This window comes from Myotis yumanensis, unplaced genomic scaffold, assembly GCF_028538775.1.
Source record: "Myotis yumanensis isolate MYYU_CA2020_CCGP unplaced genomic scaffold, mMyoYum1.0.hap1 SCAF_12, whole genome shotgun sequence".
In the NCBI taxonomy this organism is placed as follows: Eukaryota; Metazoa; Chordata; class Mammalia; order Chiroptera; family Vespertilionidae; genus Myotis; species Myotis yumanensis.
In genome coordinates, this window is record NW_027223763.1 from 18,545,991 (window position 1) to 18,565,608 (window position 19,618).

Consider the following 19,618-nt stretch of genomic DNA (forward strand, 5'->3'; position numbering starts at 1 on the left):
ACATCGATCAGCTGCCTCACGCACATCTCCTTGACCGGAATCGAACCTGGGACCTTTCAGTCCGCAGGCCGACGCTCTATCCACTGAGCCAAACCGGTTTCGGCTGAAACACATTTTTAAGACACGCTGACACTTGGGTTACTGTACTACTCCAAGCACTCCCATTCTTCAATATTCTAATTAATCGAGTACCACAAACAAACCACATAAACAAACTCTGAAACTTTCTCTTTGAGCAAAATAGTGGATTTTCTTGTTGGAACAGAGATTATGTCAACTTTCCTATAACTATACATTCCTGGAAAATGTGTTTGAAGGGCAAATGTCCAAAACTTGAGCAGCAGATAGATATATATTCTGAGAAGGAAATTCACTAATAAGGATAGATCTCCCGTCATGGCTTATGAGGGCACTGTCTCCCTGGGCCCCAAGCCACCCAAAGTGCTGCTGGGGGTGGGGTCCTGAACCTCAAGCTTTTAGAGCTTCACAGAAAATCTTCAAATTTCCAATAGCTGGCACAGGATCCCTGACCAATAACTAAGCAAAGGGTGACTCCTATATTTCTCAAGGTCACACACCAGCCAGTCCAGAAGATCATACCAGTGTTGAGAAATGTGTAAAATTAAAGAATGGAACCAAACACCTCCCCCTTGGCTTTCAGAAGTAAATTCTCAACATGCTCCCATTTCCATTATTAAAATCCCTCAACACAACCTCCTTCTAAAGTCGAGCTCACCTCTATTTGCAACATTTCTCATTACCCTACTAAACAGAGGCTTGTCATGACAACCATGATAGAAATCTGGGACATGGGTGCTGTAAGCGAGTAACAGATCTAAAAGGATGAGAGCTAGACAGTAATTATAATAATAAAGTAGCAAGTCCAGGGTGTTAGCATAGTATAACAGAAACATTTAATGTTAGTTCTATACTAAAATGTTGGAAATTTTCGAAATTAAAAGAAAGAAAAACAGTGGACCTCCTTTGATAACCAAGTTAAGACAACCTGCTTCAATTTATGGCCCTGAGCTCCCGAGGCAACTGAGTCAGAATGTGGCACTTACGAAAGTGAAATAAATTCTGACAACAGTACCCTGAACGCTGCAGACAGGAAGCTGTGCCAGCTGTCGTGCCTGAACTATGAGATAATGGGTGTTTCGCAATGCTTGTCCCCTCTCGGAGCCCAGCCATCCCGCTCAGCGAGCATCTCAGCATCCCGGAGAGAATCTGAGTGAGCCTGCTGCCAGAGAAACAGCTCATCATTCACTGCACAGTGTGCCAGGTAAGGGAACGGGAGACCCACTAGTATCACTTTCGTTTATTCCTGGCTCATGACTAATTTTATTGGAGCCACCCAAAATAATTGCAGGGCCTCCAAGACCCGTGGTGGGCCCCCTCAAAGGAGGAAATCCTTTTAAGCAAAAAAAAACCTGTGTCAGAACAGGCAGGAGAGCTCGCAGAGGACAGCTGTTTTTAAAAAGGTGCTTTGGGGCAAGTTTCAATTCTTAAAAAAGGCTTTACCGTTTAAAGAAACAGTAAACTCCTTACTAGCTGTACCTCTCCTGGGCCAGCTACTCTGACACCTTATTATTATTGATCACTAAATAAAGTCAGGGAGGCTGCCTTGCTGGGGGAAGAAGAGTGTTTAATTAAACTGGGAACATTTCCAGGAAGAAAAGTGTGATGCTCAAGTGAATGCTCTTTAATGAGAACAAAGCCAAAGAAACAAATCCTCTGGGATCACAGCGGTGAGGGGTGGGTTTGTTCCTACTCAGCCTCCGGGTGCCTGGAAAGACGGAAGGGCGCGTCCTCGGAGAAGTTAAACTGGTTCGCAGGCTCAAAGATACACTGTATATGAGAGGTACAGATATCTCTGTGTATTTGTGTGTAGTCTCTTTCCAAAGGTAAATACGTTGGGGGGCGGGGGGGGGGGGTGGTGGTGGTGGTAGGAATTAGCCAAAGGTAATAGCGCTGCACTTAAAACTGCTACAGGGTAGGGTACAGATTTATCCAAGTGTAACCACACAACCTATCAGACCGAGCTCCACGCGGGAAACTGGCTTTACGGGGACTGGGGACATAACCCACCATCTCGCTAAGCGAGTCACCTCCCTCTAAGAAGCCCCGGTCCTTTGTGCGGATTGGGGAGGGACCCCCAGGGCTGGCGAGCCTCTAGCATCAGTGCGGGCGCAGCTCAGGACCCGGCTGCCCGGCTGGCTCCCACGGGTCTCCCCGCCTCTCCGCTCCCACTGCGCTCAGCCCGCCTTTTGCCTTCAGTTCGCACTGGCAGCCAGCGTCCCCGCTCCCTCCGCACCCTCCCGGGCCCCCAGGCTTCCCACTCCCTTGGACGTCGATCCAGTCTCCTGGCCTCCATTTAGTTTCTCTAGAATTTCTCGGGGCCTCGGGTATCTCCTCGCCCCTATTCCTGGGCGCGCACCGCCTCCAAGGGCAGTTGACCCAGCGCTCACCACCACGATGCTCCTCCACTCCCCAAAGGGTCGAAACAGGCTGACCCTCCGGCTTTACCGGGATAAAACTCCAGATCCTAACAGCTGGAATCCCAGCGTTGGGCCAAACTTCCCGGCTCGGCTCAGACCCGGACCCCTTGTCCACCCCTGGGGCAAAAAAGGGCAGCTCCCTTCTCCCGCCTCATCTCCCGAGTTCAGCGCCCCCGGACCCCAGTCTCTCGAGTTCAGGCTCCGGCTGCCCGGGGACTCGGCCCTCCCGGCCTCAGTCTCTCGGCAAAGCTCCCGACTTCCGAAAACGCCCCCGGCGCTGCCATCTAAGAAGGCAAGACCCGCGCCTCCCACGCGCGCTGAAGCCCCGCGGCTCCATCCACCGCTGCTCCCGGGTCTGGGGAGGAGCGACCACGGTATGATTTCCAATGTTCTCGCTGTATGGTCGAGTGTGTGTGTGTGTGTGTGTGTGTGTGTGTGTGTATGTGTGTGTTGGGGAGTCGTCCTAAATTTATTTTGTAAAGCATATATAAGTAAATAAGTACTGAATAAAGCAGCCAAAGGCTTGGCCCTCCCCCAAACCTAGGAATTTAAAGCCACATGGCCACAGCCCTTTCCAGCCCGGCCTCCTCCCCCACACGCTCCGCTAGACAAATCCCATAAAAGCGCTTTAAGGTCCAAGGTGGTTCCGAGGATTCCCCAGATCACCAGTCCCTCCCAGGCCACCTTTTCCCCACGCCCGAGGCCCCGACACCAGCAGGGCGCCCCGGGGATGTGGTATTCGGGGCCGCGGTACCACCGCTTGGACACGCACCTCTGGGCGCCGAATCCCGGGGCGCAGTCCTCGGGCTCCGCTCCAGCGCGGCACGGCCACGGCCTCCTCCTGGGGGCGTCCGGGAGTCTCCGGAGAACAGCGTGCGGCAGCCGGAGGTCGGGGCTAGAGCGTTTGTGGAGAGCCGCGGCCGCAGGGAGAGCTGGAGGGCTGGGAGCGCCGCCCGCCGGTTCCCGGGACCCGCCCCTTCCCCGCCCCTCCGGGCGCCCGGAACCCGAGGCTCGCCCCTCCGCCTGCTCAGACCCCACCGGTCCACCCGCACCTGATCTCGGCGGCCTGGACGGAATCCACGCACAAACCCAGAAACGAATGAATGGATAGAACCGAGGGATGGGGGGATGAAAGGGGGACACGGAGAAGGGGAGGAGCAGGGGAGGCGGGGTGGGGCCGGTAAAGCGGGTATTTCCCAACTGGGGAGAGGGCTGTGTGTCTGCGTTAGCGCCTGGGTGAGCGTGTCGGCGTGTGTGCGCCTGGACGTGCGTGCTGGTGTGTGCACACGTGTATGTGAGGATCTGTGGGAGCAGGGGCGCGCTCGCAACGCCTGGAGCTGCGGAGTTTCTGCCCCCGGGGGGGGGGGGGGTGGAGCGAGTCCCTCGTCCCTTACCCGGCACCACGACCGACTCCGGGGAAGTGCTGCCGGGGAAGTGCGGCGGCTGGGAGCGGTCGGGAGACTCATCTTTGTGACAGGGCTGGGGTCTCCGTGTGTTTGGGGGCCCTCCCTGAGGCCCCCTCCCTCGCCCCCCGAGGCTGAGGGGTGGACAGGGATGCTTCTGGCTCACTGGCTCGCCGGAGCCTTCATGCTGCCCCGCCCATCGTGGCCGCCGCCGGCCTAGTGTCAAAACGCCTGTGTTAACAAAGCCGGCGCTGGGGCGGGCGGCAGCTGAAACGCAGCCTGGGGCCCGATCCGGTGGGTGGCCGGCCAGCCGTCACTCCCGAGCGGTCTGAAATTTCAGTCTGTAATCCCCTCCCCCACCATGAATAGTTAAATAATGTTAATGACCCTATGAAAACGGACCGTCTAGAAATCCTGGGAGGACACGCACACAAAATCCCTACTCAGAAGGCAGCATTTAGAAAGCGAGCGGCTATCTTACTGTGCACATCCTCTGCAGGGGAAAAGAATACAAAGTCAGATTTCTTGGCTTTAATATCGGGGTTTTCATTTCCCCGGTGATTCTCTCTCTCCAGCCTTGCAAGGACCCGCTGGGTCCTCTCCTGAGAGTCAGTTCCGCGTGCCAAACTCAACAGGGAAAGAAAACTTCGGGGCCTGGGACTTCTTTCCCAGTCTGCGGAGGTCCTTGGTTTCCAGTACAAAGAAACGGTATGGGGGGCGGGGGGATACCGCCCAGAAAGCCTGCCCACCCTAGAAACACCTTGAAAAGAGCACCGTGGGGAGAAAAGCCTTCTTTGTTCACACCTTGACTCAGGGAAGGACAAAGTCTGCAGTGGAGACATCCGCTGCTCTCCTCTGGGTTCCTGCATGTCAATAGGCTTCTTTTTCCTTGCATTTAGGAATGATTTACCAGGCTTTTTGTGTGTTTGTCTCCCACATTCTTGAATTTCAATAGACTTTACTGACCCGTGTTGGAGATTACATCAATGGGTTTGGGCCTCAATCAATTCCTGTCCTGTCCTCGCCTCTCCTTTCCTTCCTTCCACTTCTCATGTCACTAACTTAAGGAGCTAAATATTTGGGGGCCCTGCATCGTGATCTATTTTTTACATTTTTCTATCATGTGAAAAACTCACATGGAAATGAGCATGTTTTGGGGTACAGTTATTTATTTATATGGACCATAAACTCGCCAAGAAAAGAGTCTAAAATTATCGCAGAGGGGAGATTTCATAAACAGTATTTTCACAGGGGTAGCATCACTCTCTCTTCATGTGTTCCTAAATTTGAATAAGGATAAAGTTTACAAATCAAATTTGTTTTATTAGAAAAAGTACAGCAACTTACACCGGCTTTATTCTGAATTAGTTCTTTCCTAAAGCAATGTCAATGTTAATTAATATTAATGTAATATTGGTTTTAATGTTAATATTGTCTGTTGGTATTAATTTTAATTTTCTGGTATAACCTATAGACAACAATTGGGAATATTAATTTAGGAAAAGTGCCTGTTCAATACATATTAATTTACAAGAGCATTTCCTTTTCTTCCATCTTATAAGATATTAAAGAGGTAGCCATGATTAAATCAAACATTTTTATATAAAAGGCTTAGTACATACCAGGCGCTCAGAAATTTTTAATTTGTTCAATGAAATCAATGCCATTGAATATGAATGTCTGCATTCAAAAGTAAAAACTATTTTTAGTTAACATTTTCTCATTTTATTCTCCCCTAGGTCCACGATTCTCAATAGAGGGTGCTTTGGCCGCCCTCCCAGGGGGCATTTTGGCAATGTCTGGAGACATGTTTCACATGGTGGAGGGAGGGTACTACTGTATCTAATAGACAGAGGCCAGGATGTTGCTAAACATCCTAAAGCAATGATGGTGAACCTATGACACGTGTGTCAGAGGTGACATGCGAACTCATTTTTTTGGTTGATTTTTCTTTGTTAAATGGCATTTAAATATATAAAATAAATATCAAAAATATAAGTCTTTGTTTTACTATGGTTGCAAATATCAAAAAAATTCTATATGTGACACGGCACCAGAGTTAAGTTAGGGTTTTTCAAAATGCTGACACGCCGAGCTCAAAAGGTTCGCCATCACTGTACTAAAGTATCCAGGACTGCCACAAACCGCCCCCCCCGCCCGCCCCCACACACACAACACAACAACTAAGAATTATCGCATCCCAAATGTCAAAGTGCTGAGGTTGAGCTTTCTTGCTCTGGACTCAAAGCCAGTGTTAAGAACCACAGGTATGAGAGCCACCTCTGTGCATCCTGAAAATGCAGATTCCTGGGCTCCATCTTTACCTACTGAGTCAGAATCTCTGGGGGCAGGGCCAGGGAAACTGGATTGCAAGGGCTCCCCGGTGATTCTTAGATCATGAAGGAAGGAGACACGCTGGAGATGGGAAAGGCTGGCTTTACTACCCCGTGCATGCTTATGGCTTCACCACATCATATGTGCTTTAACATGATAACAGTTATTAGAGCCAAGAATGTTTCATGAAAGAAGCATTTAGTCTCCTAAATGCACTTTATAAGCACATTTGAAGCAAATAAAGAGCTACTAATTCTGTGAAAGAAACATAGCTGGGATTTGTAAATATTGAATGTTCCCAAAGGCCCTGCACCATTCAGGACACAAAACCTTCTGTGGAAATTTTGCTTGGCCAGAGAGGAGAATAGATTTCTCTCACTACGGCCTAAGTGTACATGCTGCTCATGTTGTCGCCGCCATGCTGCTGGCCCACTTTAAACCATGCCCTGAGCAAGAGTGGCTTCTGGGAGGCCCAAAAAATAGAATATAGTTAGTTACTAGAGAAACACCAAAAGTGGAGGTTATGTTTCTGGGAAAGGAATCAGCCTAGACACAGACTGACAAAGTCTCTTCTCCTCCAACCTGAAAAAAAAAAAAAAAAAAAAAAAAAATCTGGCAAATAATGGTCCAGCAGTAGCCACATACCCCCAAGCGTAGAAGAAGAGTAGCTGCTGAAAATAAGACCTGTGAGTGGCTCAGAGAGCTGATCTGAAAACCCAGAGGAAGGGCCAAGCCTGGCCTCCTGAAAGAGAATTTGCTATTTTCCCTGTTAGCAAGGAGAAAGAACAAAAACACCGGCTGGGCGTGCTCCTCAAGGGCTACATGTCTCCCACAGAAAATGAAGGCTGGTTGGGAGGTGAGGGGACAGAATAAGAGGGAACAGCAAGCAAAACACCAAAAGGGCTGGTCCACGTCAAACCAATAGCCCCGAATCTGTAGGGCTTTCCCGCTAAGCACCAGGCGTGGTCACTGGAAACTTAGAAACAACCCCGATCCCAAGGGCATCCCCATGGGACTGGATGCAGGACTGAAAAGCTGAGAGAAGAAACAGCGAGGGGAAATACTTGCAGCAGACAGGACAAGGGGTGGCCATCTCTCATCTGCAGAGTTCTTACAAATTAGTCAGAAAATTGCCAACTTCCGAATAAAAACAAACAAACCAGTAGTTTCTAGAGAGACAGAGACCCTGTCATCTGAGAACCCTGGGCTCTTGGACTGTGTTTACTCCTGTTCTCGGCCTAGTTTGTGGTGCCTGCCTCTCCTTCATTTCCTCTCCAGGCTCTCCAGCTTCCTGTGCCCGTGTGAGCCCCTTTCCTGCCTGTTCCCCTTTTATTTCCTTTCCCTGCATCCTCACACTTGGCCTTTCCTTTGCCAAACCCTCTAACATAAGGAAATGGTGACCTGCTGACCTTCACCGCAGCCTCTGGAGCCTCTTTCTTCAAAAGACCTTTTAAAAACACTGCAACAAAACATTCCCAAAACCAAGCAACATTTGCCCATCCAATGGTGCTCATTCTGTCCCACATTATAACTGAGCCGTGCCTTCTCTCTGTTGTCAAAGTGGCCTTATGTCATCCAGACTGCCCACTGTAATATGCATTTGGTGGTACCCTTACAAAGAGAAAGTCATACACGATTCCACACTCAAATCTTCCACGGAAAACAGCAACTTGGGAAGGCCCGTGCTGGACAGGATGGAAGAAGAGGCTATTTGTGGAGGGGAAGAGAAGGGTGGGAGAGGGAGAGAGGGCAGAGGGCAGCCCTGGTGAGGGAAGCAAGGCCACAGGGGACTACTGGGGTCCCACATCTCGGTTCCAGAGGCCTCGAAGCTCATGTGCTCATGACAAGAATATACTCGAGTACATATTTCTTGGATAATTAACAGAAACAAAGCCCTCTGAGGCCCCGGGTCTTTGTTTATCTCATTTATCAACTGAAGCATTTAAAAAGCCAGTAAACACTCTGGAGCTCATGGCCTAACAAAGACACAGCATAAAACAAGGTACTTTTTACGTAAAGCCCTGGACTTAAATATGCCAAATATACTTGGAATGTACACAGCTGATCGCAGATAGGAAGCTGGGAAGCTGCACCCAAGGCCCGGGACAGCTCTCTGGGTCAACACGGTGAATTTGCTTCTCATTCAGGATCTGGGCTTTAAATGCAAAACCACCTTTCTTTCCAATGATGCTTAATCCCATGTCAATTTTAGGTCAGATAAGAATTATTTTTTAGTCTTCAAAAAATGGGACTGTAATGTTTTTCCAGTAATTCCCAAGTGTTTCCCTCAGAACTTTTAAGTACAGGCTGTTAATTTATGGAAAGAATTCGAAGGATTTTCAGTAATATGCGGGGTAGGGGGAAGACAAAATCTTGACATTTTAAATTGTAGTAATTCTGATTATCATAGAGGTAGTCTTTGCAGTTCTCTCTGACTTACTCCTCAAATGTTTTACTATTGAGAACTACCCACTGAAAAAAACCAGGCCTTTTCCTTCTACAATGTTGAACATAATTACATACCCTAACATTAATGTACGCTCATTAATTATGATGGAGAAATATTAAGAAGGCATTTTTAAGTTTGTATACACAAAGTAAGATAATTACTTACCTAAGTAACCACTAAGATGATGAAGTATTAAGATCATTTAAGTATGAAGAATGTTAATAGCATCTTCTACAGCATATTAAAAGCCTCTTGGAATGGGACTTTGGCCAACGTAAAATCCCTTTAGAAACCACAATAGCTTGTGATAAAGTCAACTAAAGCAGACATATCTACATAATCTGTGAAGATGCTCCAATTCCTTCAGTAATTACCTTTGTGCCCAGCGGCATGGGTCAGTGGTTGAGCGTCTGGTTGACCTTCAACCTATGAACCAGGAGATCACAGTTCGATTCCCAGTCAGGGCACATGCCCAGGTTTCAGGCTCAACCCCCAGTGGGGGGCGTGCAGGAGGGAGGAGACGATTCTCTCTCATCATTGATGTTTCTATCTCTCTCTCCCTCTCTCTTCCTCTCTAAAGTCAATGGTAATTTTAAAAAGTAAGTACCTTTGCCTTCTCTCCAGCTCCCTTTTCCTCTCCCTCTCCTCTTCTCTCTTCCTCTCCTCCTTTCTCCTTTCTTCTCCCTCCCTCCCTCCCTCCCTCCCTCCCTCCCTCCCTCTCTTTTGTCCTTGCTTCCTTCTGTCCTTCCTTCCTTCCACCACCCTCCCTCCTCTCCCGCCTTCTTCCCTTTTCTTTTTAGACCACTGTGCAGTTAATGTTATGAGCAGTCATTACAATCACAAATACCTTAAGAAGCCAGAGAGCATAGGTGAGTAACGCTGCCAGGTCTCAGACACAGTTTGCGCCTGCTGTAAAGGACTCAGGCTCTGAGGAGCCGGAGGGCCGGACTGCTAAGTAATTCATAGACCGGTTGAGATAAGATAGGCAAGTACGAGAGGAGAGTGTGCATTTAGATACAGGCTTGCTGCCGCTGCTCCTGTTTTACATCCGGCATTTTCTTTACCTGCTTGGGATAGGTAAGGGCGTATCAGAGTGTCAGAGGCATGAGAATTAGAGCAAGGAGGAAAATTACCTGTCACCTAAGCCACTTTCCTCATTTTACAGTAGAGCAAAGTATCAGTGAAAAACAGGGTCTGGAGCCAAAGACCTGGGTTCGAATCCTGATCTGAGCCACACCAGCCAGGGCTCTTTGGTATGTTTATTATTTCTAAAGAAACAATAAACAACAATAACATGGGATGGTGAGAGGAAGCCCTGGTTCATTTGGTTGTAAGGCCAGAGTCCTATCGATGGCCTACTTCTAATAATCTTGGCAATAAGGCCAGGCAAGTGCAAAAGCAGTGGCTACCGTCATTATAGGCAGCCCAGACACGCAGGATGGCTGTGCTCTGGGCACGGTTACACATCTACCAGCTCTATCACAGTATCCTAGAAATATTTTTCTCTTAGTCTTCTTGCCCATGGTTTTGCTTTGAATTTTATTAAAGCCTCCCATCCATTCTCAATATTCTGGACTACTCTGCAGACAGAAGAGGTTGCTGTGGACTTGAATTATCAGAGAGGGGAAGAGAAGGCTCCATGTTGACACCTCTATGTGCTATAATTTGTGGCCACTTCCTGAAGGAGGCCCCTTGCAGGCACTGTATGGAGGGCATGGTTCCTACAAGGTGGAACCATCATATCCCAGGGAGGAGCCCTGTAGGCGAAATGAACAGAATCAGTGCCCCCACCACCTGCTCCCTGCTCCCTCTTCTTCTAGCTTAGCTCCACCCAGTGCTTTCATCTGTCCTGGGATCACTCAGTCTGCCCTGAATCCACCAGCTCTTTAACTCCTCAGCTCACACTCTGCTCTTTACCTACAAAGTCTTCCTCATCAGTCACGCCCTATCCAACTCCTGCCCCCTTCTAGGCCTTTCCTTAGCCTTCCCGCAAGACTGCTGTTCCCCAGGGCCCATTCACAATCTTCTTCCCCCCTATTCCCATTATCCTGATCCTTCCTTAGACAGAGGTACTCAGTGCATCCTGAAGTCCTGCCTGGAACTCAGCATCAAGCCCACATATTTCAACCACCCTCACCCCCCATCTTCCCTGTATTTCCTGATTTAAGAATCCCACAATCCCCGTGGTCACCCCGCCAAGAAAGGGAGTAAGAGAAGAAACAAACAAGGAAAGAAGAAAAAAGCAAAGAAGGAAGAGAGAGAGGAAATGAGGAAGGAAGGAAGGAAGGAAGGAAGGAAGGAAGGAAGGAAGGAAGGAAGGAAGGAAGGAAGGAGAGAAGAAGGGTGAAAGAGGAGAAGAGGAATGGTAGGTCAACAACTATTACAGGATAAGAAAGTTTGATAAAGTCCGTATGAGTAAAAGGTTTATTTTACTTTAAAAATTTTTTTAATGGATTTCAGAGAGAAAGGAAAGGGAGAGAGAGAGACATCAATTTGTTGTTCTACTTGTTCATGCATTCATTATTTGTTTCTTATATGTGCCCTGACAGGGGATCAAACTTGCAACCTTGGCATATCATGACTATGCTCTAACCAACTGAATACCAGGCTGGGGCAAAAAAGATTTATTTTAATAAACTGTCTAATACAATAAAAAATGCTTAGAAACAGGATGTATTTTTTTATTTGAAAAAGAAAAAAGATTCTATACCTCTTTTGCAATGTCATTTTCTTAAGAGGGATTTTCCTATGTCACTCATGGGATAAACTTAATATAAACTTGAACATTTTTCATATTTAGATTTTGTTTATATATTTTTTTGCAGGAACCAACATATTTAAAGCACATCAAGAGTAATTTAAAAATGACCCAGTGGACGAATATATGCCTATTTCTCAATTTAAATAAGTTTATATTTTCAAAATTTCCAAAGAATTTATTGACATTAATTTGAAAAATCACTCTCAAAATTTGAACCTGTTTAAATATGGTATGCCACATATCAGAACATGCAACGCAACATTCAGCAAGTTAATTTTTTTAAACCCAGACGTTAACAAATGCTGTAAAACATTGATATGCAGATATCTTAGGAACAACTAAAAGAAGAAACTGCCCCAAGCGCAGGCATGGTGGGTATAGTGGTTTCTTAATAGATACTGCAAGACATCTGTGTGCTATATTTATTAGGAAGGTCTATTTATTCATTATAGGTGCAGCTTTCCTTAGTTACCGAAGAGGCAGCTCTGTTTCATCAGATTCATAAATCACTGCAGTTGAATGATAATGAGCAATGTCATCAGAATGTTGATAGGATGAAGGGCCAAGGGCAAGCCTGAAAAACAGCCAACCCCCTGGGACAAAAGCCTAGCTTTATCCACCCTGGTAAGCGCCAGCTCTGCATCTGAAGAGCAAATGCAAACAGAACTCCCCGAAAGCTTCCTTATGGATCAGGAGCTGTGAGTCCTACTTTATATGTTTGCATATGAACATCACCATTTTGTTCTACCGGGCAAAGTCATGAAGAGCAAGGGCTGCCTGGTTAGACCCGGGTTCTGAGACTCCTTGCTGTGTGTCTTTGGACAAGTTACTTAGTCTCTCTGTACCTTTCTTCCTCTTTAAATTGCAGATACTCATAGTACCCATCTCTTAGGGTTGTGATAAGAATTAATTCATATGATGCCTTAAGCACCCAGGGCAATGCTTGACACACAGAAAATTTTCAATGAATGGTACCTATTATTCTCCTTATTCATTGTTTCTAGACTAAAATTCATCATGTTAGATATCTAAATGCACAGTCTGTGAGCATAGGGAGTGTATGGCGACTGATTCAGTGTCCTGCTCTCTTGTACAGATCCCTTCGGGAAAGAGAATGAGGATTGTCATTGCCGAAACCTTTTTCTTTTTTGGAAACAGACATAAGAATGTCGAGCTAAAATAAATGTCACATCTCCCTTGCTCATTTCTGAGTAAGAAGCCACCATTACAATGGTAATAAGCTCAAGTGACCTCAGAATAGCCCTGCTCTTGATGTGAAAATCTATTAGTGTGAACAGCCTGTTCCCTAGCCCATGAGTCAATCATCTTGTCTGAGCACATTTTCTCTTTTTTACGAGTATGTACAGTTTACATGTGTGTCGTGATTTTCACCATCTTAACTACATGTTTTCACTGCACAGAGAAAACCAAGGAGGAAGGCCATTGGAGGATGGATACAGAAGAGACGGAAAAGGAAGGTATCTGATAATTTATCAAGAAGCGCGATAGATGCTCACTTAAACTATCTTAAGTGCTTAGAGACCTGTCTGCTTATGAATCCAACAGGTATTCTTGAGAATTATACTCAAGATTTATGAGACTTCTGTGACACCTGGCTTGTTTCAGAAGGATAAGGCCTACTATAAGTGACCACGAGTTATTTTAGGAATAACTTGTGACCATTCCAACCCTCCTGGACATCGGTAATAATTTACTCATAAATTAACTGGATAGGCAAACCTCTGCCTAAGTGGGAAGCAGATTGGCAGCCTTCCAAGAGCACCAAAGACCAATGGGTTCTGCCAATAGGCTCTATGTTTGGTTTGCTTGCCTTTGTTCTGTGGGAAGTCACAGACTTTGGTATTTGCAAGTAAGCTCTGTTTCAAAGGTAATTAGACTGGGGCATTATCTCATAAGAACACAGACTTATCTGACGTGCATGGACAAAGACTATTTCTAGAGCCTTATCATCATTACATTATGTGTTCCTACCGCTGGAACTCTAGAACTATACACAGGAGGAAACGTACTGGTAGAGTTAGGAGTGTGACACTTAATGTGTCACAATTTTTGCCAGGAGTATCCAGGCCAGTGTCCTCTATTTTAGGAGGTGACCCCTCAGAGAGAGGTGATCTTTACCAAGTCAAAGAGTTGGTAAAAGCACACACAAAAATTCATCAACATTTAAAACATTGGGATGATGAAGCTATCTGCAGAAAATGAAATCAGGCCAACACCAATAGCCTTCCTGATTGTCTAACCACTCTGCTGTACACCCGAAACTAATGTAAAATAATATTGAATGTAAACTGTAATTGAAAAAAAAATTTTTTGTTATTCCTCACCTGAGGATATTGATTTTTAGAGACAGTGGAAGGGAAGGAGGGAGGGAGCGAGAGAAAGATGGAGGGAGGGAGAGAGAAACAGAGAAACATTGATGTGAAAGAAACACATCAATTGGTCGCCTACCACACGCACCTGACCAGAGCTGGGGCTTGAACCTGCAACCCAGGTACGTGCCCTTGAACAGAAATTGAACCCAAGATCCTTCGGTGTGTGGGTCAATGCTCTAACCACTGGGAAACACCAGCCAGGATGAAAACAATTTTAAATTAAAAAAAAAAGACTTCCCAAGCCCTACCCATAATCCTCTTGAATTTCAAATGAATCTTGACTAATTGTGCAAACCTAGGAACCTGGTTATTCAGATTTGTATCAGCTAATCCATATTGGCAGGGGAAGGCAATGAAAAGAAATGGATGGAACCAGCCAACTGGAAAGAACCGTTAGCAGATTTATCCGAGTAGTGCACAGCACACAAAATGACAGCTCAAAATGTGGCTAAAGAGCGGTATTCTTTCCAAAGAATATTGATTGGAGGAAAATTGAGCAATGTGTTCAAAGACAAGATGAAACTGTTGCTGATCACTACAGTCATTTAGAAAAGACATTCTTACAGTTTGTAGGCACTGAGAATGTCAAGAGAGAGGAAACTTCTTTTTAATAATACTACATTTTTAAATGGATCAGGTGATGAACCTAGTGTTCTAGTAAAAAGAAACCCACTTAACTGGGCCACTATGGATACTCATGATTTAGTTCATCTGGCCAGTCAACTATCCAAAACAACAGAGAAAAATAACAAAAGGAAAATGAACCAGGCTCTGAATTGTTGAATTAAAGCAACTCAAGTCATGAGTTTACCATTACAGTGAACATACCCATGGGAACTGAAAATCAGAAAGGGTTTTCTAACAACCGAAAAACTGGAATTTGCAATTGTTGCAAAAAACCTAGACACTGGAAAAAAGACTGCCATAAGCTCAACTGGCTACTGGGAAAACAGCAGTCTGTTGCTATAATACCAACAGGATCAAAATGGGATAGGGCTTCTCTGAGGATAAAAGCGAGGCTCTCCTCTCCCAGGTACTGAATGGAGGGCCTTACCAAAATGGATTCTAGAACAACCACCACACACACGAAGTCCAACTTTAAGTGCAGCTGATATTACATTGCAAACACTGACGAATGGCCTAGTTACAATATCATGGTCATGGTTTCTCCTTGTCCTGTGATGGCACTGTTCACGCAGCCTTGAGGACTGCAAACAGCGAGGATCCTGTCAAAACCACAGCAGCCGGGCATGTACAAATCTGGGGTAGGTTCATATGGTGAACTCCTAGATATGGATACTGAAGCTCTTCAGCTCCTTTATGTTGGGAACAAAGAAAGCATTCTCTACTAGAGTTTCCTAATAGTACCAGAATGTTAGGGGAAATAGCTAACCATCCATGTAATGCCTTCATAACTTTTAAAAGTTCTGATTGGTTGGAACAGACTGGGAAGGAAGACTGGCATTTACTGTAGCCCCTCATGGAACACAGTGGCTGTGTGGTACCAGTCTCTGGACTTGGCTACTACCCCCAGGTTGCATAGGAAGATGTACTATCGGGTATCTGTGGGCTCAAGGACATATTTGCCCTTCAGTCACCTCTGTTGCTCACCTCCCTTTTATGAAAGCATGTTTTGCATTGGCATGATCACTTAGCAGCTATTTTTGCACCCTCCTTAGGAACTGAAGATGTTATTGCTCATATCGAAGCTTTAATTAACTAAGTTCACTTAACAAGCTCGCAGTGACAGTCATCAGAGCTGAACTCTAATAAACACTGAAATGTCTTCAATGGGAAAAGCTGCCTTACAAAATAGGATGGCATTAGATATTATCACCGCATCTCAAGGCGGCACCTGTGCCATTACAAAAACAGAATGTTGTGTTTATACACCCGATGAGTCTGGAAAGATGACATCTATTTTGGGATAGATGCAAAAACAGATAAAATCCCCGAGGGATCCCACTCCATGCAATATCTGAAACATAGTAATATTAAAAAATTACTTACTGTTTATCTACAATTCAAAGCCACTCCTGCCCCATCTTTGGGATTCTTCTGCTTTAACTAATGGTAAAATTAATTTGCCTTCATTAGTACTCAAAGAGAGAGGTTAACAAGTGTCTCTACCTGGGTTCGCAGGCTCACTTCAAGATCTTTGATGAGTCACTTAACTTTACCATTTTTCACCACACCTGTACAATGGGATTAATACCAGTTCCTCCTGCTCAGCGTTGTTTGGAGGATTATATGCGATGGTACATGTAAGTGTCTAGCACAGTACTCCGCTCACAGCAAATGCTCAATCAGCATTAGCTATTATCGTTGGCAGGAGAACGTGGTGCCGAAATAGAGTGGCAAAGAAGAAGGTGCTTGACATTGTTCATTCATCAGGAATATTTCTTATCTATCCATAGATCACTGAGAGCTGTCAATGGTTGTGACTCTATTTCTTTGACTTTCATTTTATTTGACACGTAGGGAGTAACCCATAGGAATAATAATCAGCAATACTGATACAGCATATTGCAATTTACAGCAGGGCTTCTCACATCCGTTACCTCGTCATAATGCAAAATGCAAGCCCTGGCTGGTGTGGCTCAGTTGGTTGAACATTGTCCCATATACCCAGAGGGCCTCGATTTGATTCCCAGTCAGGACACGTACCTGGGTTGTGGGCTCCATTCTCAGTAGGGGGAGTGTAGGAGGCAGCCGATCAATGTTTCTCTCTCCATCTCTTCCTCACCCTTCCTCTCTCTCTCAAATCAATAAAAACATATTTTAAGAAAATTCAAGACAGTGATTCTCAAAGAGAGGGACTGTGAAAATTTACCCAAATAGTCCCGGTATGCATCCTACCACCCACTGCCAACCCCCTCTGAGATCCACTATTCTAGTTTCAAGGATTTTTAAAAAAAATCTACAATAAAGTATTTCCTTTGGCAAGGAAGCAAATTTAGAGCAATCTTTGTGTATGTACTCAACGTAGAAAGGACTTTTGTCCTAATGTGTCTTTTTGTCCAGAGCCCCTGCACGAAACAATTCTCAATGTCGTCATCATCGAATACAAAGGGCAACTGGCTCAGCACTGCTGGCAGCAGAAGTCCCTCAGCAGGACGGTGATTTAAAAGCCGCCTCCAAAGAAAGCTGTAACCTGTGGCCTCTATTCACGCCGGAAGAGTCTAAGTGCTTTCCCCCTGTGTGATGGAGAACATCTGCCCTCCCCGAAGAGCAATCTCGGTCCCAGCAGTAATTTTCACATAGAGATATGCAGCAGCCTTTGTAATGTCGCTTGTCCACGTCCCCGATTAGGAAACGTGTCCCTTTTAAATGGTTTTACAGCCAGAATCTCCCACTTGCCTCAATGGTACCCATCTGTCTCTTGCCTATATTCAAATGAGAAATATTGTATACGCGGTTTCACCAATTAAGCAAGGAGGCCATAGAAAAGGTGGCTCTAATGCCATGATGACCCACATAAACAGACCAAATCTGAGCCTGTAACTGCCTGCAGGGTAGGAAATTAAAGCACTAAGGACAACCAGTCACCAACAGCCAAATAGGCTTTAAGCTGCAAACATCAGTCGTAACTGCAGCCTCCCTTCATTTCTGCATTTTTCTATAAATGTCTCCCCCTCACCAACAAACTGCTTCTTAATGGCAAGGACATTAAGAAAAGCAAAAGCAAGAAGGGTCAGGATTAATGCAAAACTGAGGGGGTTGGATGGGAGCGGAGAGGAGGCTGCTGCTAAAATACAAAGACTGGCCCGAGAGTCTCCAAAGGGGCTCTGCATTGCCAAGGGCATCAAGTCTGGAAGGATCTTTGAGGATCATTTGGTGACACTTCCTTTCCAGCTTCTATGCTGACTTTGGGAAAAGTGACCTCCACAGAAGACATCTCCATGGCCTCCACAGCACACAGAATTCATTATGCCTGTGCCCCTGTGTATGAAATACCCTTTCCTGGTAGGTGGGAGAAAAAGAAATTGTGTAACTCAGGATGTGAAAAATTTTTTGGAAATAAAAAGTTTTTATATTCCCCCCTCAAACTCTTAAAATATTCAGTATGCCTCAGTTTATGTTTTAACAATGTAAATAAGTACAAGGCTTCTTTCTAAGAAAAGTTCTAGTGTACTAGAATTTTCTGTGCTCCTTTTTGTTAATACTTAGTTTTTAGTCTTTTTATATAAGATAAAAGGGCAAGGTAAAGATAACATTTGGGATGTAGTTGGTGTATTTGATTAAAATAGCAGCCAAATCACATAATTTCTACCCAGGAGATATTTCTTCAACATACATTAATGTAGGTTTAACATGTGTCAATGTAAGAAACATTCAAACCCATAGAGAAATTTTGTGAGTTTATTTGAGCCAAACTGTTGACAATTGCCAGGAAGCAAAATCTCAACAGATTGAGATAATGCTCTGAGAAAGGCAGTTTTGCACCTTGTTTAAACATTACAACCAAAATGGGAGACGTAAGTGGGTTACTTGAAATCCACTGGTGATAGATTAGGGAGGTGGGAGAAGGCCACATACTGCTTTTACTTAGATGGGTATAGGATAGGTAACAGTCAACAATTAACTCAATAACAATGAGGGGATTTGTGGTCTCCACAGAGGCATTGCCTGAGCTTTGAGGGGTCCGAAGAAAGGAAAATTACTTTGACATTCCAAAGATATGTTATCATAGTTGCAAAAAGATAACAGACAAGCTCAGTTAAGGTAAAGATGGGCCTTTGTCAGGAAAGATACCAGCCTAGGACATGACTACTCACCACAAACTGCTTTTAGTTAAAAGCTTTTGATTTCAGACCATCCTTTGTGGTTCCTTTAGGTCTCTGAGTTTGCAAGGCCACCACACAGGCCTCCCCTGAGCTGGTCAGGTTTAGTATGTGTCCCCTCTTCGCCCACACATAGATTGATGTAGTTTTGAACAGTCATCAAATAAACAGAATCTAAGAAAACAATGCAGAGCCACACAGGTGAATAAAACCAAGACACTTCCAGGATGTTGGCACTGGGCAGTTCAACACTCCCCAGAAGAAAGGAAGCGCAGTGACCAGCAAATGCTTTTAGCACGTAGCAGCTTACTGGTAACGTGATTTAGGAATGTTACTCATATGTAAAGCTTGCCTTGCCCAGAGGGTATTAAAATGCTCAGCTGAAGTTTAGCCATCTTACAGGCTGTTTACTATTAACAGGATGTGTTTAAAATCCCTTTGAGAAGACAACTAGAGATTATTGCATATAAAACATACCACTCTGGTGGTTGCCCAGATCTGGAGGGAGGAGGAGAGAATAAGGAATTAGTGTTTAAGGAGCAGCGTTTCAGTTTGGGATGATGAAAAAGTTCTAGAGATGGATGGTGATAATGGTTGTAAAACAGATGAATGATATAAACGCGACAGAACTGCTGCACACTTAGAAATGATTAGAAGGGTAAATTTTGTGTCATGTAAATTTTACCACAATAAAAAAAATGTAACATGGTCCCTGGCCGGTGTGGTTCAGTTGGTTGGGCATCATTCTGTGCACCTAAATGTCACTGGTTGATTGATTCCCAGTCAGGACACGAGCCCAGGTCGCAGTTGGATCCCCAGTTGGGGCATGTGTGGGAGGCAACCGATAGATGTTTCTCTTTCACATTGATGTTTCTCTCGCTTTCTCTTCCTCTCCCTTCCTTTCTCTCTAAAAAATCAATAAAAACATATATTTTTAAAAAAGAAAAGGGATTGATGAGATTGATAAAACCTCCCAAACGCTGGAAGCAGTGAGGC

At 45.2% G+C, this 19,618-nt stretch overlaps 1 protein-coding gene and 1 long non-coding RNA gene across 11 annotated transcripts in view; one reads left to right on the forward strand and one right to left on the reverse strand.

Moving 5' to 3' along the window:
* PALM2AKAP2 (PALM2 and AKAP2 fusion) overlaps window positions 1–19,618 on the reverse strand; it is a 372,804-nt gene that overhangs the window by 90,448 nt on the left and 262,738 nt on the right. The window contains exon 1 of one of the 10 annotated variants that reach the window (XM_070430932.1): window positions 3,271–3,389. The exons of the other annotated variants lie outside the window; for them this stretch is intronic. The gene's annotated coding sequence lies outside the window, so the exon portion shown is untranslated. Of the gene's footprint in view, window positions 1–3,270; window positions 3,390–19,618 lie in introns of those variants that run through there. 10 annotated transcript variants of the gene reach the window in all.
* LOC139020877 (uncharacterized) lies at window positions 1,785–5,856 on the forward strand. The gene is made up of 4 exons (XR_011473376.1): window positions 1,785–1,861; window positions 2,497–2,872; window positions 4,477–4,609; window positions 5,641–5,856. It is a non-coding gene; the product is annotated as an uncharacterized lncRNA (long non-coding RNA).